General features: G+C 45.2%; 1 protein-coding gene across 3 annotated transcripts in view; it reads right to left on the reverse strand.

Moving 5' to 3' along the window:
* CHN2 (chimerin 2) overlaps nt 1-23,659 on the reverse strand; it is a 334,133-nt gene that overhangs the window by 96,663 nt on the left and 213,811 nt on the right. The window lies entirely within an intron of this gene.

Raw genomic sequence — 23,659 nt, forward strand, 5'->3', positions numbered from 1 at the left:
AGTAGAAATTTTCTCTGGCTGGCAGGAGACGTCTGGAAGATCTGAAGTAGGAGAAGGACTGGATGCTTCACTATGGATTTGAAGATGGAGGGACCATGTGAGAAGGAAGACGATGGCCTCTAGGAGCAAAGACCAGACCTCACCTGACAGCCAGCAAGGAAATGAGAACTTCAGACCTACAGCCTCAGGGATCTGAATTCAGCCAACAACGTGAATGCAATTAGAAGTGAATTTTTCCCCAGGGCCTCCCCGTGGCCCACACTTGATTTGGGCCTTGCAATACTCGGAGTAGGGACCTGGCTGAGTCCACCTTGATTTCTGATGTACAGAACTGTAAGTTAGTAGATGAGTGTTTTCTTGAGCTGCTAAATTTATGGTAATTTGTTACACATCAATACAAAACTAATAGAGAGGGTAACTCAAGAGACATCCTGTCCCAGGGTACTTGCTTAAGTAAGAACGTCTTTGCTGCTTTGTCCCTATGCCTGGCAACTAGTGACAAAAAACCCTAAGTACCGGTAAGTTTTCCTACACAAATAAAAATAAGTAAAAGAAACCCAAACCACATATTTCCTTATAAATATTTTCAGTCTACCACTGGCAACTTTAAAACTAGTGATCCATACTAGTTTATTACTATAAGCCACAGAAAAACTAAGCAATGTTTTAAGGCAACATGTTTCATGCAATCTATTAACCTCTCTCAGAGTCTACTCTTAAAAAGAGCCTTAGAAAGTCCCAGAATTAAACCCCACACTCACGCACAGACCTTGTAAAATGTGTGCAGCAGATTCTCAGGGCTTTTATTTTTTTAAGGTATTTAAATTTTTTTTTCAAGGGAAACGTATATATGTATCCGAAAGTAACCTCTATGGATGTAATTAATTATTTTTATATCTTGCTCTTTCTTTAAAAAACAGCCTCTTTACAATCCTGCAGTCCCACACCTGGGTATTTTTCTGGAGAAAAACATGATCGGAAAGGATACATGCACCCCAATGTTCACTGCAGCACTGCTTACAATAGCCAAGAAATGGAAACAACCTAAATGTCCATTGACAGAGGAATGGACAAAGAAGATGTGGTACATATATACATTAAAAAGAATGAAATAATGCTATTTGCAGCAACGTGGATGGACCTATAGATGGTTATACTTAGTGAAGTCAGAGAACGTGAACATGAGGAACCTAAAACAAATGATACAAATGAACTTATTTGTAAAAAATGATACAAATAAACTTATCTGCAAAGCAGAAACAGACTCACTGACTTAGAGCAGGAACTTATGGTTACTGGGGGGAATGGTGGGGGGAAGGGATAGTTAGGGAGTTTAGGATTGACATGTACGCACTGCTATATTTAGAGTGGATAACCAACAAGGACCTACTGTATAGCACAGGGAACTCTGCTCAGTATTATGTAACAACCGAAATGGGAGAAAACTTTGAAAAAGAATAGATACATGTACATGTATAGCTGAATCACTTTGCTGTACACTTGAAACTAGCACAACATTGCTAATCAACTATACTCCAATATAAAATTAAAAGTTTTTTTTAAAAAGAGGACATCTCTAGTGGCGCAGCGGTTAAGAATCCACCTGCCATGCAGGGGACACGGGTTCAAGCCCTGGTCCGGGAAGATCCCGCATGCGGCGGAGCAACTAAGCCCGTGTGCCACAACTACTGAGCCTGCACTCTAAAGCCCCAAAGCCACAACTACTGAGCCCACGTGCCACAACTACTGAAGCCCACGTGCCTAGAGCCCATGCTCCTCAACAAGAGAAGCCACCGCAACGAGAAGCCTGTGCACCGCAACGAAGAGTAGCCCCCGCTTGCCGCAACTAGAGAAAGCCAGCACGCAGCAACGAAGACCCAATGCAGCCATAAGGAAATAAATAAATATATTAAAAAAAGAAGAAGTTAAAAAAAGGGAAAAAAGGGAAAGTTTAAGTAAAGTTAAAGTTTAAAAAAAGGGAAAGTTTAGAATACCCACCAAATATCACAAGTTCCTACACTTCCATAAGAGATGGCTTTGAGACTCCTAGATGCTAAAGAAGATTCTTAGAGTCCTTTAGATAAAAGGAAACTAGTCTCTGAGAAGAGGAATTTTTCTAGCTCTCTAAGAGAAACCTCTTTTATGGACTGTACCACTCAGTATAGGCTAGGGTCTGCTGCAGTAATTAAAAAAAAAAAAATCCCCAAATTTCAGCTACTTGGGTTCAACAAAGATCTATTTCTCACTTATGCTACACATCCTCTGTTGTTTGGCCGGGGGTTCTTCTCCATGGCTCTTCTGGGACTCAGGCTGGCAACAGACACTATCTTGTCATTCCTGGAGGAAAAGGAAGTCTGGAGGGTCTTGCACTGGCAGATCATGCCATGGCCTGGAAATGATGTGTATGCAACACAGATCAAACGCCATACATCATTTCCTGTCGTATCGCCCCACTCAAGCACAAGGGGGCCGAGCTGTGCATCCTAGTATTGCCCCAAAAAGGCATGAACAAGTAACATCTCAGGAGCACTAATGACTGCCATAGATGTCATTATAAAGTGTGTGATACAGTGTACCACATCACAAGTAATAGTGAGTGAGCATCCTATGATTATTTTTTATACAATTGCTTAATAAAGGTGGAAAACATGACGCCAAAGCACAGTCAGGTAAATACCATACTATGTGGGGACAATACAATAAGGCCCAGCATGCAGCTCTGTCAGTCTTGGTTACTGTAAAGTAAAATCCTCCAGGAACAGGCCTCCAGAGGCCAGGGAGGGAAAGTAGAGGAGGGAAGCTGGCTGGTTGACCAAACCGTAGTAAACCGCGAAGAATCTGCCCCATGGAGGGGGTGGTCTACTAACTTTCAGTAGGTTTATTGCTGTAGGAGGCTGTGAACCTCGGACTACTAGATATTCTGATTTTTTAAAAAAAGAACCTGGAAATATAGGTTTGTTTGTAAAATCTCCAAAGTTAAAAAATTTTAAAAACAACGTGCAAACCAGTCAAAACACGTCTGTCAGCCAGATGTGGCCCGTGGATTGCCAATTCATGGAGAAATTCTACGTATGCTGCTGATTCCTTACAGAGGCATTGGTTGTGACAATCAACTGAGTAGAGGGAGCGTTGACGTCCCCTTGGGAGAGGGTCACAGAGAGTGAGATCTCACATAACTACGACACGGGAAATGAAGGGCAAATGCCATCTCATTGGTCTCCCTCAATGTCGAAATCACTGCTGAAGAGGTCTTGGCTTTGTGGGAACCAAACGCCTGCCAAGGAGACTCCAGGGAGGCAGATTCTGAAGCCTGCGAGACCAGGGGCTTTGCCTGTGTTTGTTTACCACTGTGTCCCCAGAATCTCAAAGGAAGTCCAGCAAATGGAAGGTACTCAATAAGTATATGTTAACAGAATGTGGGCAGTTGCACGGAACTAATTTAAAACCTGTATCTGCAGAAGGACAACATGTGTGATAGCCTTTTTCACCCACGGACACCAAAAAACAATTGCTCCTTCAGGATATTCTGTACAACCCTAAATGGCTTACTTTGAACAGAACCTTCAGTGCTAAAAAATGGAACTATAACTACATGACACTTTTTTTTTTTTTTTGCCTTAAAGAAATGATGTCTATAGTAGAAAATTCAGCAGCTTCCTCTTGTTGCCAAGTAGCCCAGCAAGGGTGGGAGGCAAGAGAATGGTCTCTCCCATGTAGCTACAAAGATGTGTCACCAAGAGATGGCCAGCAGGGAGAGACCTGAGGGTTGAACCAAGAAGCAGGTAGCTGCAAATGGGGCATGGACCACAAACCAGGGAGTGGACAGAACACGGGGTCTCAGTGGATGCTGGCACAGAGAGGTGACAACTCCTAAGGTCTCGCGGAAAGGAGATGTAATCCCAGGAAGAAGAGGGGAAGAGGGGAAGAGGGGAGAAGGAATCCCTGAACTGGCAAAGACTAAGGTGTCACTATTAGGCAGCATGGAAGCTTGAGATGGAAATTAAATTCAATTAAAAAGAAGATAGAGTGATTATTCTCCACCTCCAGTCTGTAGCCTGAGATTTCATACTCCCTGTAAGATTGTCATGGGTCCAGTTCCCTGGGAAGCAGACTCCAAGGTGAGCATAAGGTACAGGAAGTTTACTGGGGGAGCACTCTCTCAGGATCAGTACCTACGGAGGAGGAAAGGAAGCAGGACTGGGCAGGGGAGATGCTCGCTGCTATGATGAAGCCTCGACAAAGGCTTCACCTGATCCCGGGAGTTCTGAAGCTGGGCTGGTCCTTCACGGTTGTCCTGAACTGGGGCAAGGAGCTGAGCCTTTATGCCTCAGTGTTACCTGGTCATTTGATGTGGACCACCCCCGAGAAGGACTATGTGGCTGTGGACAAAAGCCCCTTTCTTCAGCCTTCTGCCAGCAGCCCACCCAGGGCTGGGGGAATGAGCCTGTCAGTCCTGTGGGGCCCAAGGGCGGTGCATTATAGTGCCCATCAATTACCAAGTGAGACAACTTTGAACAGTGTGGCCATCCCTGAAATGGTGCATAATAAGCATGAAATAAATGTCAGTATCACTGCCCTCTTCTCTCCATTCTGAGTGCTGAAGTTCTGTGATTCGGGGAACACAGGCACTCCCCTGGAGCTCCCATTTCAGTCGCAGGGTCTTCTCCATAATGTTTCATGTAATACTCTGATAGTTGGGGCCGTGTATGGACAGACCAAAGTCAAGAACATGGCCTGGAGCAGACTGAAGGAGGAAGTGGAATTAACAAGGCAAGTATGTAAAAAGGACCATAACAGTGCAAGTTACAATGCAGACCCCCGAATGTGGACACTTTTCCTCTATTTTTCATTTCCTTTGGTCCCAGTTTTTCCAAGGTGTGTTCTCAGAACATCAGTCTGGAGGGATGCTCAGCACTGAAAGGGCTCGACGGGCAAATACGCTGGGACTCACTCATACTCTAATCCCTCGTGAAGATTCTTACACGACCCTACTGAGAAGTCCTGCACAAAAGAAACCTGTTTATCTTGGTAAAACACACATTTATCTGACCACAGGTAATGGCCTTAACATCTCATGGAAACACTACAAGATTCCAAAGGGTTTATATGTATAAAGCAAGCAATTTACTAATGCGTTTGGTTTTTCTAAATAAATATTCCTTTTTGAAAACATCAGGAACTATATGACCCTCTTGGTTTGTTTGTTTGTTTTTAATCTATGGAGGAAAATCTCAGCTGAGGCTATTTCTCTAGAAATGAAGAGACAGTCACGTTATAGCAACAGCCAGAGAGGCAGGCTATTAGACATGGAAACAGCTTTAAAATTTGACCTTAACCCCGTAGGAGATATCACGCATTTAAGGACTTCATTTTTCACTAAGATTCTGAAACTGCCTTCTAAAAACCAGCAGTATACCAGTGGCTGGAATTTATAGCTCACCTGGTAGGCGGCAGCTGCTGTCCCAGAATATACTTCACACACACCGTGGTACTTAAGAAGATGCTCAGGCTGAAAGAGGATAAATGATGTGCCCCAGGCCACGGGGACAGAGCTGACCAAAGAGTAGTGTGGTTCCTCAGCCCCTGCTCTGAACTGCCCCTCTTCACCATTCTTTCAGAAACGGATCAATAACAGCAAGGAAGGGCTAAAATCATGCTTAAAATAAAACTAATAAACATATCCCCAAAGAGAGAGTCACTTAAAAAATCGTCACTTGGGAAACTAACACAAATAGTCATATGAACTCTGACCTTTAATACTTGCTGACTTAAACAAAATTGAGTATAGATATTTCAAAGGAGAACTCTATACATTTTTCTGTAACAATAGGGAATCTTAAGTCCATATGTGGAGTAAATATATACCCCTATTCAGTAGTCCCCAAACATTTGACTGAAAGTTCTGTGTTCTGCTTGTCTGACACTGTTTTAGTTGAAAAAGCTGTCAACTTTCCCAAAGTACTTCAGGTCTTCCCCTCCTGAAAGACAGCTCAGAAGGCCGGCTGGTTTTCAAGCAGCTGTGTTCTTTTTGAAGTGGCCATGACAAGGACCAGGGCTGCTCTCATACAAACCAGGGGCCACAAGTCGGACTCACCCCCTTGGGTGACCTTCCCCAGCACCTTCCCAGGGCATCAGCTGCGCAGGCAAGTACCTGCCTTTATAGGTGTTTGCACATATGCTTACCGTATACACCCCTGAGCTTTCTCCGCAACCCATTTTTGATTTTATGGCTCATCTTCTCTGAGCTAAGAAGTCTCTGCCAAAATAAGTCACTGGGCCACCCTTCACTTTGGAGGAAATAAAGCTGCGGAAGGCCTGGTCACTAGGAGCTTCTGTTGTCCCAGCAGTCCCTTCTCTTATGTGTGCTTAGGGCGGTGGGAGCACGCGTACATGAAACCCAGTTATTTGAAACCAATGGCCTCAACTTCCTCTATGCACAAAACCTCTTACCAGCTCTGCCATGACTTTCGCTTCCTTCCAGAGCCTTCTCTCTGGTGACCTGTCTCAGAGGCAGTAAAACAGCCCAGAGGCAGGAAAGCAGGGGAGCCTGTCCTCGAATAGACTGAGGGTCTCCTGAACCGCCCGGCGGCGCGGACTTGGCTGTGGACCAGCTTTAGTGACTGAGGCAGAGTGATTACTATGCAAGAGAAAGGAACCCGGCTGACCTTCGCTGAAAGGACAAGAAAGATGTGGGATCCATCTGCTTCTCTAGATTGAATGTTAACCTGGTAGTAGGTTCAGAACATTGTGCTGGGTAGAGACTGGGGGTGATTATTTCAAACTATCTGGCTAACAATTAACAAACAAACCCTCGAGGTGTCTGCCCCTGAAAGCTGATTTTACACACACACACACACACACACACACACACACGGTGTAATAGTTGCCAGTTAGGGAGTTTGGAATTGACAAAAAAACAAAAAAAATTGTAAATCACTATATTGTACACCTGTAACTTATATGATATTGTACATCAACTATACATCAGTAAAAAAGAAAGTGAAACATAAATAAGTAAAAAGAACTGCCACCTAGTGCCAAACCTATACTATTACTCTGATAAATCATCCTGTGTGGCCCTTCAGATTCAGGACTTCAGTCCACCAGCGTCCTTGTTGTAGACTTATTAATGAATATTCATGATGTGCTGAGTATGTGCAGAGCAAGTACTACTGTGTTATACTCACCAGGGTTCAAAGGCACTCATATTAAATAGATATTAGGGACTTCCCTGGTGGCGCAGTGGTTAAGAATCCGCCTGCTAATGCGGGGGACATGGGGTCGAGCCCTGGTCTGGGAAGATCCCACATGCTGTGGAGCAACTAAGCCCATGTACCACAACTACTGAGCCTGCGCTCTAGAGCCCGTGAGCCACAACTACTGAGCCCATGTGCCACAACTACTGAAGCCCGTGCGCCTAGAGCCCATGCTCCGCAAGAGAAGCCAGTGCAATGAGAAGCCTGCGCACCTCAATGAAGAGTAGCCCCTGCTCACTGCAACTAGACAAAGCCCCTGCGCAGCAATGAAGACCCAATGCAGCCAAAAATAAATAAATAAAATAAATAAATTCATTAAAAAAATAAATATTAGTTTGAGCCACATGAAATTGCCTTTTTTGTAGTTAAAAAACTATCAAATATCAACAGTTTCATATGGCTCAGGCTAAATCATTTCTAGGTTTTCTACCTAATGGATTTTCCTCTAGTTTCAAAAGTTACAGGAAGAACGTTTCACAGACAATGAGCAACTTGGAAAATTCCTTCTTTCTGTCATCCTTCCTTCCTCCTCTTCCTTTCATCTCTCAGCAAACACTGATTGACTGTCTTGTAAGAAGAGTCCCTTGGCTGTCAGTCCTGTGACGGCGCAGAGCTAAGTAAGGCGCTGCCCTTAACCATGAATGGTTCCTAACTAGCAGGGAGACCAGCCTGAAACAACTTACAGCAGTGCACAACCCAGCTCTCAAGAAGGTGCAGGTGGGACAGATTGGGGGTTGGGGAGCAAGGCAGGAAAGGGGGGCTCAGGAGAGTCCCAAGGAGAGTTCCACAGTCCCTGCCTTGGTTGAGAATTTGCTCTGTGCCAGGCACTGGGTGGCGTCAGAGGGGATGAGGGAAGCCTGGGATCCAGCAGGCTTAAAGACCCAGGGGCTCACTTACTGTGCCTGTGACACTGGCCTATCCTGAGCTAATCACAGAGATGTAGGGGTGCAGATGCCTTAGGAGGGGGAGCATTTCTGGCTGTGGAGCCCACGGTGAGCAGTGACCCAGTTCAGGGGTCACAGTGAAGAGAGAACCAAAGGCTAGCCTTACGGAAGGACGCCTCATCTGGCAGGCACTGCTCCTGGGGCTGTGCCTGCCATTAACTTAGTCACCAGGCACAACCCTTCTAGGAGGCGGTTATGATTATTTTCACAGGAGGAAACCGAGACACAGGGAGTATACATGCTTGTCAAGGGCCACACAGCCACTGGCCCCGGAGCCCATGCACTTAACCACTGAGCTGCACCTTTTGTGTGAGGAGACGTGCCCTTCAGAGGGCACCGCAGAGAGCTTCAGAAGAGAAGGAAACGTGTCACACAAAAGCAGTGGATAGGGGCTTCCCTGGTGGCTCAGTGGTTGAGAGTCCGCCTGCCGATGCAGGGGACACGGGTTCATGCCCCGGTCTGTGAAGATCCCATGTGCCGCGGAGCGGCTGGGTCCGTGAGCCATGGCCGCTGAGCCTGTGCGTCCAGAGCCTGTTCTCCGCAGCAGGAGAGGCCACAACAGTGAGAGGCCCACGTACCGCAAAAAAAAAAAAGAGCAGTGGATATTCAGAGAACACCTAAGATGTTCCTTGCTGGCATCAATTCATCTTTCTAGAACTTACATCTCTGGAAACTCCTCAAGCTTTCAGGTATAAAGTCCAAACTTCTCAGCCTGCTTTACATGGCCCTTCTCCAGCTCACCTAACTCATCAGTCTCCCTTCCCCTACCTGGCTCTCTTGTCTGCCGAGGGCCTTCCTCTTTACAACCCTATCACTAGGCTCTGCCCACTGTCCTCCCTTTTCTATTTTATTTATTTATTTTTGGCTGCATTGGGTCTTTGTTGCTGCAGGCAGGCTTTCTCTAGTTGTGGCGAGCGGGGGCTACTCTTCATTGAGGTGCGCAGGCTTCTCATTACGGTGGCTTCTCTTGTTGCAGAGCACGGGCTCTAGGCGCGCAGGCTTCAGTAGTTGTGGCACGCGGGTTCAGTACTTGTGGCTCATGGGCTCTAGAGCACAGGCTCAGTAGTTGTGGCGCACGGGCTTAGTTGCTCCGTGGCATGTGGGATCTTCCCGGACCAGGGCTCGACCCCGTGTCCCCTGCATTGGCAGGCGGATTCTTAACCACTGTGCCACCAGGGAAGCCCCATGTCTTCCCTTTTCTAGAAGATCCTTCTCTACCAGGCATGGGCCTCTTTCCTTTGTGACTCCATTAGAGCTCTTGACAACAGAAAACAGAAACTCTACCCAAATCGGCACTAGGAAAAAAAAGCTCAGAAGATCCACTTAAGAAAGGAAGAGCCTCTTCCTTATTTTTTTAGCAAAGACCCAGGGGCTCACTTACTGTGCTTGTGACACGGGCCTATCCTGAGCTAGTCACTGTAATTGGCCAGCCTTGAGAAGAACAGTGCTTGATACAGATTAGGTATACAACGGATATTTACTTGTTATTAATTATTGATAGTTAAGAATGAATGAATGAACTCTCCAGTGCAGTGTGCTAAGTGCAAACAGAGTTAAATCTAAGTGACAGTGAGGTGGCCAAAGGAAGGCATGTCCAGGAAGGCTTGGGTGAGGTTAGGGAAGACTTTGTAGGTCAGAAAATGCCTGAGCCTGATCTACAAAGATAGGTAGAGTCCCTTACATCAGGGCAGAGGGCTGGCCGAGAGGAGAGGGGGACCACTGCAGAGAGCTGGAGGAGGCTGGGTAAAGGCTGAGGGGCATGAAGCCAGCTGGTGTGCTTAGGAAATGGTAATGGTTCATATGTGCTGGCCTCTTGGACACAGCTGGGGAGAGGAAGTGGATAAGGGCAAAGAGATGTGTGCATGTGTGTGCAGGGTGACAGGGCAAGGGGACAAGGTCATCAAAGTCCCTGTATATAACTCCAAGAAGGTTACTCTCAAGTAGTCAGGAGCTCTTGAAGGGGCTTCCACGTCAAGTCAGCCAGGGGTTGGGTTCCAGTTCACCTGTCAGCTGGGTGGTCATGAATAAGTTACTTCAATCACCCCAATTCCTCCCTCCCAGAGCTACTGTGAGGACGGAACACGCAAAGCACCCCCTCCAGCACCTGCTGCATGACAGATGCTCAATAAATGCTAGTGTTCCTTTTCTTGTCCCCTGGTTGATTTTTACACTTAATTTACTGGAGGAAGAAAAACTCCAGTAAATTAAAACCTCTGTGTATATCATTTTACAATCCCAGAGTTCAACCAGTGTTTCAAAGCTGGGGGGACTGGGTCATGCGTTACTTCCAAACATTCATGAGGGTAACTATGGCTTCAATTTCCTCTCGTCCCTATTTATTTCATCACGATGTGAAGATGTGGGATGCAGGCTTGCTGCTGAAGCATGTATCTCATACTTGTCACTTTGGGATTTCGGGGAGGTCCACATACAGAGCTTGACAATATTGCCAAATCCCTTTAAAATTCATATAGCTCCAGGCTAAAGATACACAGAGGGATTTTCGAACAGAAATCACAGAGGCAGGCGTATCTGTCTGTAATGAACGACTTGTCTTCTTAAGGAACTCCCTCAGCCAGGCGTATTTCTTCCTAAGAACCAATTAGTCAAGAGCGGCTGATGACTAGAATCACGCCACAGAGAGACAGGAGGACTGACATTTGAAGAGGGAAACAATTCCCAATATAATGCTTTGTTTAGCAGCTTTCAAATTAGACACAAAGCAAGTTAATTTACTTTGTCAGTGTGTAGAGTAGAAAGGACAGCAGCTTTGAAGTCAACCAAGCCACGTTCTAATTAATAGTTCTTAGTGATACAACCTGCAAGTTGCTAGTTCTATGACCCTGGGCCATCCCTGGGCCTCCCCACGCCTAGGGTGTTGTTGGTGGTTTTTTTTTTTGCTATTTTACTGATAAAGCATAGGAACTCAAAACTTAAAGATTGTTATGAAGCTGAATGAAATAATGTAACTTTATAATGAATTAAAAACTATGCCATGCTTGATAAATGTAAAGTTTTTTGGTAACTATAAATGTCCTATAATCATTCAAGATTAAAAATATTAGAATTATTTTATATCCTGAATTGTTCTACATGGAATTTATGTAAACGGTGATAAACTATAACTAGCCCCACTCTGTTAAGTGCATGCTGGGACATCGATCGCTCACCATTCTGCAGCTTATTTCTGACTCTCAACATGAGCATTAAAGGAGGATCTGTGGCACATGACAGTGATTTGACTTCTTAATAATTATTTTAAGCCACCAAGTCACATGAGAGCAATAAAAGTTGCATTTTTAAACTTTAACTTATTCTTCTGATGGCTAGACACCATTAGCGACATAAATGGGGACTAGGTACAAAGTGAATTACCAGCTTTGTGGAAACTTCAAAGTGATTATCTATAAAGAGAGACAAACCCAATCGGGACATTTACAAACTATTGTCATAAAATCCAGCCAGACATTTCATTATTGAGGAATGAGTAATGCCAGTTTTGCAACCTGTTCCAGAGGCAACAGACACAAATCGCCTAAGCTGTAGCTTTGACAATCTCACATCCATTAATAACAATGGAAATTATTCAGAAAAACTAAGCATGTGCCACAACTAAGAAGTCCACATGCTGCAACTAAAAAAAAAAAAAAATCATGCATGCTACAACTAAGACCTGGTGCAGCCTAAATAAATAAATAAATAAAGTATTTTAAAAAATAAATCAAGACTACAGATTGGAACTTTGACCTTTCTTTCCTCAGGGTCTGCACGTTTCCAATTCATATCCTCTGTTTTACTGATAATCTGGGAGGTCTCGTGTTCAACAGAGGCTCTCTGGGCAGATCCAATACTGCAGATGGGGCTATGTTTCTTCTCATTCTGTTAAAAACAATTTCCTGGCAAAATCAAGAGCAGATAAAAGTCTGGTTTATCAGAGTTCACTAGGACTCTTTAACCGATCGCCATAATCTTATGTAAGTGCATGTCATTATTAAGAAATCTACAAACCCACTTCTTCAGAGCTGCGGGCAAGAGATGGAGAGATGTACTCCGGAGGTGGCTTTGGGGTTATCTCTCAGTCTGCCTGGTAATCCAGGCACCACATTCCTACCCATTTCAGTAAACACTAGATGTCCCTTTTTCTGATTTGATGTTACCATGTAAAAGAAGGATAGTAAGGGTGATTCGATTAAAATGAAAATGGACCCTGAATGTGACTAGTGAGCTTTCTCCATAATGGTGACAAGCAGTGAGTGCAGGATTAAAGTGTGGAGGACAGGGGATGGGGGTGGTGTGAGTTAGAGCTCTTCTGGTTATAAAGACGCAGACACCTAAACTCAACACAGACATTCCCGTTGCCCGGCTCAAGAGCTAAGCAGGAATGACTTGGTAACCACTGAAACAGGCAGCAGAGCGCAGCGGGCCCCAGAGGCAGCTCAGACTGAGTCCTTGGGACTCAGTTTCTTTCTCTCCACTTCCAGGCTACACTTTCTCAGACTCTATGTGGTGGCTAGAAGGCTTTAGCCACCCAGACTCTGCTTCCTGTTGGATCCAGCCCAGCAGAAAAAGGGCAGAAGGGCCTTCTTTCGGGAATTCACAGTGCAAGGCTATTGGTTTCATGGGTTCTGATGACCGCATGCCAACCCTTGAACCAACCAGAGTGGCCATGGACATGTGACCCCTTGGATCAGCCTTGAACCACCAGTCCACCTCTGGGAGCAAAGAAGGACGTAAACTGAGAAGGACATAAACTGAGTGGCTCTGGGTGCCATTTCCAATAGAGGGTGCATGGCTCTAGGTGGCAAAAATGACAGCGACTCACTGTGGGGTGGAGGTGGGAAGAGTGGTAAGTCCTGATGAGACAGACGCAAAGCTGGTGGAAGGAGAGGCACTGGAAGAGTAAGAAAGAGGCCGACACCCTGTGCCAGGCCAAGGAAAGAAAATAATGGGATCCCTAAAATGGTGTCTTGTCCTGCCGGAGCTCATTGTCACCATGTCACCTTGAGCTCTGGGTCTCAGCTTCTCATCTGTACAGGGAAGGGAATAAGAGCAGGTCGGTGGCTCTTTATTGGAATATGCATCAGAATTACCTGGAAAGCTGTTTTCAAATGACAGAGGCCCCAGAATCAGTGCTGTTGCCCACCCCCAGGGACAGCCATTGGGAAGAACTCTGAGTCCATAATCAGGGCAACCCCTGCGGTCTCCAAAGGTGGACGGCAGTCCCAGGCGACAGAATCATTTACCTCCCACAGTCAAAGGTGATAAAAGTGGCATAATAACTCCTCCCAAACACCTCCCTGGAGACGTACAGATATAAACTTTAAAAGGTGTGCTTTCTGTCCATCAAACGTCTGCCTAGAGCAGCAGTTCTCCAAGTGTGGCCCACCAATGTTTGGGGGACCCCAAGATCCTCTCAGAGAGTCCGTAATGTCAAAACTATTTTTATCAATTGCCTTTTCCAACCCATTGACGTTGTAAGTAACCTTTAAGAAACTACCATTTGTTAAGCTTTGTTCTATTATTAAAAAAATTTAAAAGTTCAAATTTACCTAAAAAGTCTATAAAAACATTCTTCCTTTTCCCAATGACTTATCTGTTTGAGGCCAGAGCTTTTTCCTACACTTCAAAGGAAATAATATATCACCACAGATTGAATACAGAAGCAGGAGTGAGAAAACAGATGTTGTCTATTAAGCCAGACACTTAAGAGATTTACAAAATGTAAAACAACGCCAATATTCTCACTAATTTTTTTTTTGTTTTGGAGAATGGGGTTATTTTTCACAAAAATATGTTATTTACACGAATACATAATGACTTTATTACTGTTATGTTTAAAAGAATTAAATGTTTTCTCAGTTTTACTTTCTAATGCAGTAAATATCAGTAGATATAACTCACATAAACAAAAGCTTTTTGGGATCCCCAGGAATTTGAAAGAGTATAAAAGGGCCCCGAGGCCAAAAAATTTGAGTGACCCAGGACGAGAATTTCAGTGAATCAGGTCATTGGGACCATTTTTATACCTAAACGCCCCAAGCTGGAGGAACTGCCCACCTGCTTACACAAAGAATGAGCCCGAACCACATAACAAACACCCCCTAGCCACTGCATAGCCTGATCTGTGCTATAAAACCTGAGGAAATGGGGACGATTCAGTGGATTCTTGGCCGAACATTTGTTCTTGCTCATTACTCCCACATCTGTTAAGTGTGGTCCTTTGAGATTGCAGTCAGCATGTAACTCTTCTTTCAGCCACTAGATGGCACTGCCTGCATAGAAAACATTTCAGCAAGGGGTGCATCGCGCTGTTTTCCAGAGATTTTTGATGGGGATGAATGAGGAAGGTTTGTTTGGACCGTCTTATTCTGACACACACTGAATGTATTAGGATAACTTTCCTTTTTGTTCCTGTAAAGCTCTAACCTTGAGACCACTGATAGCAGGGTACTGGTAAAAAAGAGAAGCTTTCTGATAAAGATAAATCTGGTGTATAGAACAACCTAACTCATTTTTAGTTATTCCTCCATAGCATGGGTTCTCAGCTTTACCTGCATATCAGAATCACCCAGAGAATATAAACACCAGATGCTCTGCCCTTATCCCAAGTAGTTAAATCTGTTTTCTGGGGGTGTGGCCCAGGCACTGGTATTTTTGAAAACTCCCCGGTGGGCAGGTAAGGTTGAGAATCCTAGTCCTATAAACTTTGTCATTAAGAAAACCACCCACTAGCCCGTAAAGAAGAGATACTGACTTTTTCTTGTCTCTTCATTAAATTCTCTTAATCCTACTACATTTAACTTCCCCCATCATTTAAATTTTAGCCAATAATCTGGGGAAAGGACCCAGGAAAAAAGGAGCAAAGCAAACCTTTGAACCAACTCAGGTAACCAGAACCACCAGAGTTTACTCTCTTAAGAATGTTTACATGGAGAACTTTCTGTGTGGAGGTAAAGGTGAGAAAGAATGCCAGTGCCTAAATTAGGACATAAAAGAGTCTCAGGGGGCATCCCTGGTGGCGCAGTGGTTGAGAGTCCGCCTGCCGATGCAGGGGACTTGGGTTCGTGCCCCGGTCCGGGAGGATCCCACATGCCGCGGAGCGGCTGGGCCCGTGAGCCGTGGCCGCTGAGCCTGCGCGTCCGGAGCCTGTGCTCCGCAACGGGAGAGGCCACAGCAGTGAGAGGCCCACGTACCGTAAAAAAAAAAAAAAAAAGTCTCAGAAATATAAGAGGCGTTAGAGAAAGAGGGACAGGAGTCCTTAAAAGAAAATGCTCCCAAGTATCTGACAACCTTTACTTCCCCCACTGACCTTTCATCTAACCAGGGGCTGAGAATTTTAGAATCATCTGGGGAACCTTAAAAACAGAGATGCTTGAGCTTCACCAGTAGAGGCTTTGATTTAGTAAGTCAGGAGGGGTTAACATGTGTCTTTCTTTAAAAAGCTCCTAGGGTGACTCTAACCCGAAGCCGGTTTGAGGACCACTGACCAAGCCAAATCAGCTCTTTTCCACACTGCATGATGAATTCCACACCCTTAGGGGATTCTGATTTAAATAACTCTTGGTAAAACCTGGTTTCATGAGCAAATGTAATCTAAGTTCAAATCCATTCTTACAGCATTATATCGCATTCCATTTTATGACACTGTGTGTGTGAGCAGGAAGATGGATGATCAGAGTCATTACTGTACCTGTCACTTTTTTTTTTTTTTTTTTTTTGCGGTACGCGGGCCTCTCGCTGTTGTGGTCTCTCCTGTTGCGGAGCACAGGCTCCGGACGCGCAGGCTCAGCGGCCATGGCTCACAGGCCCAGCCGCTCCGCGGCATGTGGGATCTTCCAGGACCGGGGCATGAACCCGTGTCCCCTGCATCGGCAGGCGGACTCTCAACCACTGCGCCACCAGGGAAGCCCTGTACCTGTCACGTTTACTAGCTAAATTATGCTCATCTTCATTTATCCTTTCTCCTGAGAAAAGACTGGTTATGTCAGTTACATATTATTTCCAAGAGACCTCCTGCGGAACAAATCTACAGGTTCTCCAGACCCTGTAATGTGACTGTATCTTTTTCAGCCCCTGGACGCTTTCTATGTGAACAATGCAGGCTCCTCCTTTGGCAAATGGATGCCGCATCTCTGCTCGGGGAAGGGCAATGGGCGACACCATGCTTGAATTCACTGTCCTGAATGAAGTTACAAAGTCTCTCCACCCTCTAGGACCAAGACTCCTTCCATAACGGCACAGTGGTGGAGCCCACCCACAAAAAGGGCTGCCTCGTCATCTTGCATTAATGCCAATCATGGCTTCTGAATCTGGTGACTGACCGTTCTACACGAATTAGAACAAGGCTAACACACTTTTATTCTATTTGTTCCTTGCATTGGTTATTCTCTGCCACATCCCATCCCCCCAATTCATTCCCTTCTCGCCTGTGGTGGGGAGACTGACTCCTATGGACTGCAACCCTGGCTCCCTTGTCCTCTGGCTGCTGGCTGGATTTGTCCAATGGGAGATGCAGGCAAGAGATCAAAGGGTGGGAGGAGAGAGAAGCTGAGATACTTCTTCCCCTGCCCCTTCCCGCTTGAGTGGCGCAGCACCTAAGGGTTGCACCCTTGCTTGACCGTGAGGGTCTCTCTCTATGAGAGTCCCCTCCTGTGGGAGTTCCCTTTTTATGTGAGCTCCCTACCTACAGAAGCCCTTCTCCTGCAGTCTCCCCCTTCTGTGGCAGCCCCCTCCTCTCCCCTCCAGCTCTCATAAGACCCCAGAAACCCAGTGCCTTCCCATAGTCCCTTCAGCACTGGGGAGGTAACAGCTCCCACCATCGCCAGTCCCTCGGAAAGATCCCTTGTTAATCAAATTCTCTTCAAAAATCCCAGTGAATGTGTCTTCTATTTCTTGCTGGGCCCTGACTGCTGGGATACCTTTAAGACTAACTGCAACCTGAATTCATTTTTCACTTTTCAATCATTCACACAGGAGTCCTGTACATATAACTTGTGCTCCTCAAAGATCTTTTAACTTTAAGAGAACTTCTAAGCGGCCGGTTGCTTTAAAGCATTTTTTTCTATCCAAGCCTCTGTGACCTCTAGATGTCTCTGAAATACTCCAGACAAATGAGCTGGATGCCTTAGTCTCCTGTTGTGTAAAACAAAGGGGATGCACAAGATGGTCTCCGAGACCCTCCTCCTCCAGGCTCTAGCTTCTCAGGATGCCACAGCAGGTCAGAGTTTAGCCCAGGGGTGGAAGGAGACGCCCTGAGAGAAAATGGTGGGAGATACTGATGCACCATCTTGGTGTATTCGAGATACGCTGTTCCTTAGGGTGAGTGTGAACCAATCTGTTCCATTTTGAAAAGTATCCATCTGTTTATTCAACATTGTTTACTCTGTTGAGTCCTTCATGGGTTGGGCTTTAGAGTTAAGATGTAAACCAAGGAGTGACCTGGGCCTCCAACTGGTCAACCTCTAGAGGAAGAGAGGAGCGTCTAAACCAGGGGTTCTCAAACTTGGGCGTGCACCGGAGCCACCTGGAGGCTTGGTCATACAGCAGCTGGCAGGTGCTGCCCCAGAGGTCCTGACCCAGTAGTGCTGGGGTCGGGGCCCAGCAGGTGAATTTCTAATCAGTCTCTTGGGGAATGTGATGTTGCCAGTCACTGAGGGAGACACTGAGAACCATTGATTTCAATAATTACCTAAGACACAGCATGTTAAATTATCTTAAAGATTATGTGCAAAATATTAGGCTAAAAAACCGATACAAATGAACTTACTTACAAAGCAGAAACAGATTCACAAACACAGAAAACAAACTTATGGTTACAAAAGGGGAAGGGGAGAGGGGTAAATTAGGAGTTTGGGATTAACAGACACACACTATTATATATAAAATGGAAAAACAAGGAACTACTATATGGCACAGGGAACTACAGTCAGTATCTTGTAATAACCTATAACGGAAAAGAATCTGAAAAAGAATATATATATTTGAATCACTTTGCAGTACACCTGAAGCTAACACAACACTGCAAATCAACTATACTTCAATAAAAAGTTTTTTGTTGTGAAAGTGGTGAGATAGTGGTGAGATGAGATCAATCCTTTAGAGTCGGCGAGGGAGGGTGGGTCCCAGCAGGTTTTATTAGGGAGGCTGTGCTTGTCTCTAAAGGGTGAACAGAAAGCTGAAGATAACAGGAGAGGGAAGGCATGTCAGACGGGGCACAGAGGGAGGGGAGGCGAGGGGCACAGGAACATCTGTAGACCACAGGCCGGCGAGGGAGGCCAGCCTCTGGAGACAGGCTGGGAAAGGCGGGGCCGGACTGCAGTGGGCATCGTCTGGCCCACCATCGACCCCGGGCATCGCTGTGGCTCTCACCTTCCGGCAGTACGACAGAATCTGTCCTCACCATGATCTCTCACTCCCTGCCCTTGGGCACCCACCTGGTTCTCTGCAGGCACAGCCTGGTGTTTAAGGGACTTAACAGCTCACAAGCATCCCTCAGCCAACAGAGGTCAGGGGGTGGTGGGCAAATACCACCCCCCTTTCAGTTCCTCCCAGGAGCAGTTCTACATGGCTCCTTGGAAGGTGCCCAACTCAATAATCGGCATTTCGACTGGCTTCTCTCCTTGTCTGTTTCGCTCTCCCTCCTGCTCCCTGGCTGCCATCCCAAATTACCAACGCACCAAGCCCTTGCCTCAGGCTCTGCATCCAGGGGAGCCTGGGCTTAGATGGGCCGCAAATGTCCTGCTGAGGAATCTGAACTCTGTCCTGTAGACAAAGCCAATCAGATGGTTTCCAGGATGAAAACAACAGCAAGAGCAACACTCTGATGAGTGAAAAGTCACCAAGGGGCACCAGCCATTGGGGGCCATCATGGGACTGGTGGGGAGAACCACTCAGGATGAGCTGAATCCACTGTTGAGGCTTCTCAGTAAGTGAGGCCTGGAGATTTGTGCCCTGGGGCGGTGCGGGGTGGGGGGGGCACTTCCTGTTGCTCCAGGAGTATGGAGAAAAATGTAACATGGTATTAGGCAAAGATATCTTGCAGGCCAGCTGATCCCTATGGTGGAAACAGTGAAATAAAAGACGAAAGATTCACCCTGGACGTAAAGAAAATAATTCTTTCTAAAAGAAAATAAATGGTGGGGTGGAGGTTGGAGATCATTCCTCTCTGAAACACTCATCTATATAGGAGGACAGAGCCCTTCACTCCAGAAAAGGTCTCTCTCTTGGTTTCACAGCAAGACGAGCAAAAACAAAAAAGGTTTCCTCGCTGCTGTAGGAAAGCAAGAGGAATCTGGGAGCTGGCCTGGGGCAGCTTGAGAAAGGAGAGTGGGGTGGGGTGGAAGGGCATGAAAAATGGGGGGAAGGCTGGACAAAACCCTAGGGGAGCGCTGCTGAGGGGTCTATAGGTGGTCAGGGGCCAAGATCAGGGAGGGAGCAACAGTCACCCCATTTCCAGGGACAGTCATGCCGTAGGCTTTATTTGCTGATTTAGTTCTGTGCTATAATTACTATCTTCTAGCCCCCAACCTTCAGCAAAAGGCTTCTAAATACAGACTCTTTGCTAACAATCCAAAGGAGAAATGAAAGAATAAAAAGAGCTATCAGGATGGGGAAGGGGGCCAGTGAGAAGGGATGGGAAAACAGTGTGAGTCCAGAGGGCTGGAACTGTATATGTGTGTGTGTGAGAAGAGGTTTTACGGAGGGTTTGCTTTAACGTATGTGAATTTAGGACATGATGAATTTTGCTTTCTTATTTAATTTTCTGAATGGGATCCTGCATTTATCATGATTCAAAATTCAAAGAGTATGAAATAGCAGCAGGAGTCTCCTTCCCTCCCTTACATCTTAGACACCCCCGTCCCCTCCACACTGGCAACCCTGATACTAGCTCTTGCATCCTTCAAGGGATGTTCTATGATTTTGCAAGAAAAAAATGTGTAAAATCTTTTTTTCTGGTTTACACAAATGAAACCATACTGCCCATACTATAGTATATTTGGTTTTGCATCTGATAACTCTGGGTAATCTTTTCAAACTGGTCCATATGAGAGCATCCTCATTCTTTTCTGTGGTTGCATAATATTCCTGTACATCGGTGTACCATAATTCATATAAGGAATTCCCAACTGATGGGCATTTAGGTTGTTTTCTGATGTTTGCTATTATAAAAAATAGTGAAATGAATAATGGTAAACTATAATATGTACTTAAATGTGCTTGTATTGTATCAAGAGTACAGATGATTTTTCTCCAGTAAAGCATAAATACAATTTAATCCAGCAAGCCAAATTTACTTAATAAATGTGCTATTGAAAATATTGTTGTCACATATATTTGATTCAGTTGGGTATCGTTTACAAGGCAGTTTAGTTATTAGAGCTATTGATAGCAGTGTATTTTCAAAAGCACATCACGTAAATATTAAGGGATTCTTACTATCAATTGACTTAGGATGGTCAAAAGCAAGGGTGTTTGCTTAAGGCAATAAGGGCAATAAGAACAGAATGAGGTCCAGCTGCTCCACAGATTTAAGAAGCTTTGAACTTGAAGTTAGGAAGTGTGGGTCTGATTCCTCATTCTACTATTGTGACTTTTTCAATAAAGTGGGGATAATGATTCCTGCCCTATGTACCTGGCAAAGTTGTTCTGAGGATAAAATGGGAAACTATTTCATATGCGTGAAATCTGTTTACGAACTGCAAATGTCTGAACCAATGTTAAATCCTGTTATTCTTACATTGCTTACAGCACCAGTTTTGGAGGTCAGTAGACAATCCATCTATGGAATAAATTCTGAAATAAGTTTCATAAAAGAAATGACACTGGGGGCTTCCCTGGTGGCGCAGTGTTTGAGAATCTGCCTGTCAGTGCAGGGGATATGGGTTCGAGCCCTGGTCTGGGAAGATCCCACATGCCGCGGAGCAACTGGGCCCGTGAGCCACAACTACTGAGCCTGCGCGTCTGGAGCCTGTACTCTGCAACAAGAGAGGCCGCGACAGTGAGAGGCCCGCGCACCGTGATGAGGAGTGGCCCCCGCTTACCACAACTAGAGAAAGCCCTCGCACAGAAATGAAGACCCAACACAGCCAAAAATAAATAAATTAAAAAAAAAAAAAGAAAGAAATGACACTGGGCATGACCATTTTAATTAAATACATGAAACGGTGGCCCTTACAGATCATAATGTTTTAAAAATCAATTAAAGAATCAGAAAGAAATCAGATCCCTATTGGCTAACAACCACAACATTTTTTTTTTGCACCCTCCCCTCTCCCTACCTCATCTGCAGTTATTAAAATCAAGTTCACTGCTAACCATCTTGACAGGAGGTAAATCTGGAAACAGCTCAAATCTGATGGGGTAGGTAATATCTTTTTGCCAATTTACACTGTTAATATTCTCGGATTTACAGGTAACATAGTCTCTCTGGATTCATTAGGAAATGAGCAATAAAATAAACGGGCGGATGGAGTTTTAAGTACTCTGGAAAATGAAATGCTGGGCTGTCTGGATTTGAGAAGTATTAGGAAACCTACCCATTTCACTCATTAAAACCTTCAAGACGTGCCACTACCGAAGCAGACAGGTGCCGCGGACATTCTCAGTCAATGCACTCAAGCTTCTGCCACCTCTTTTCTAGTTACTGTCTCCATGGCAGCAGTCCACTGACCTGCCCTTAAGGGAAATGGAATTTCTGGCAAGACTGAGACTTGGTAATTCCACTTGTCAATACAGGTCAGAGAGAAACAGATGGAGGCGTACCAAGTTACTTCACAAATCCAGTAACAAAATGAGCGACCCCTGGCAAATGACCAGACCCCGTATTCGGAGTGTCCTCCAGGAAAGCCAAACACGGCATCATCAGCATCTAAGAAACCCACACCACCAACACCTGTCCATCAAACCTTTCACTGAGTTTGGACTTTCTCTTTCAACATTTTCTTTATTTACCTTTTCCTAAAAAGGTAAAAGTATACTGGGTGCCTCACTCAAAGTGATTATTAATCTGATTATTAATTTCCTCCAAAATTTAATCTTAATAAATAAATACAAAATGATCTACAAGAAAGGACATATTTTGTCGTGTAAATTTCCTTATGGGACTATCATCTAGAAATATCAGTTTCCAGTGACCCAACTTCCCTTGTGGCGGAGGGCAGAAATCGGTGAATGTCAATTCCAACACCCAGGATCTAAATTCTCATCCCAACTACACAAGAGTCACTTCCTACTCACCTCTTTTCCTGGAAATGTTCTAGTGTGTTGCCTGCAGTTGTAACAGATTGCCTTTATGGTGACATCACTCTCCAATTCAGAAATATAAACACCACTTCAGAGATTTATTTTACAATTCATCCCCTGATTTGTCATGGCTAGGAAGGTCAGCTTCCAGATTTTCTATTCTAAATTACTTTTCAACAGATTTGGCAAACAGAGTAAGGAACGGCTTTTGCCTAGACGGGAACAAACTCTGAAAGTTGGAACCCAAGTTCTCTCTCTCTCTTTTGTTGAAATGTAAACAACCAGAAACCCCACCATTTCCCAAATCAATTATTTGCAAAAGAATAAACAGGTGCTTTGGAGACTCTGGAGTTATAAAAAGAAAATTGCAAATGATTTTTTTCATGAGCCAGCTGCTCATCTGACATGATTCTGAGGAAGGTTCTCCTAGGCTCTAAAGCTTAATTAGCAAATCAATTAAGATCCTCCCCTGTCTGCCAACAGAACCGCCTGCCATCCTCTGCTCTCCTCATTTCAGTGCTTTCTGGTGCATCCCCGTCGCCAAAGCCGAAGCCCAGTCAGTCAACCTGAGGTTCCTTTGCTTTCTGCTAACACTGGACAACAGGGGGACGAAGGGGGCCATTCCAGTTTAATTAAGGATTAGTAACCACCAGAAGTAGCAGTGCTCGCCCTGCTTATTTACATCTGCCCCGGTCCAAGCTCGCCTTAGAAGCTGGGCTCAGCACAGACTCAGTGGGGGCTGACTGGCGTGGCTGGCTGTCACTTTCTTTCAGTGGAAAACAGACAGGACCAGGCAAAGCAGATGGTTCCTGAAGAGGCACATCCAAAAAATCTGCTAGCAAACTGCGGTGGTGTCTTTCAAATAAACAGCAGCTTACTGGAGAGGAAAATCAGATCTTCCTCGCCACATCCTGCCGTGATGCAACCACCTTGAACATCACCCACTTAGGAGCTTCTAATCCTCGGTGAGGCATAATAACTCCTCCTTTGGGACAGAGGATAGCCTGTCTTTCCAAGCCTCCCAGAGAGAGCCATCATCACCGCTAATGCTCCCATCTCTGTCGGTAAAATCTGTTATCTAGGTAAAACCACCTTCAAGAGACGGCGGACCTGTGGGTCACGCAGGGTCACCCAGTCCTGAGAGAAGGAAATGCAAATACCATGTATCTGGCCAGCTGGGTGGACTAGAGATGGAGCCAGTAACACCTCAAATGGCAA

This window comes from Orcinus orca, chromosome 9 (assembly GCF_937001465.1).
Source record: "Orcinus orca chromosome 9, mOrcOrc1.1, whole genome shotgun sequence".
Taxonomy (NCBI): domain Eukaryota; kingdom Metazoa; phylum Chordata; class Mammalia; order Artiodactyla; family Delphinidae; genus Orcinus; species Orcinus orca.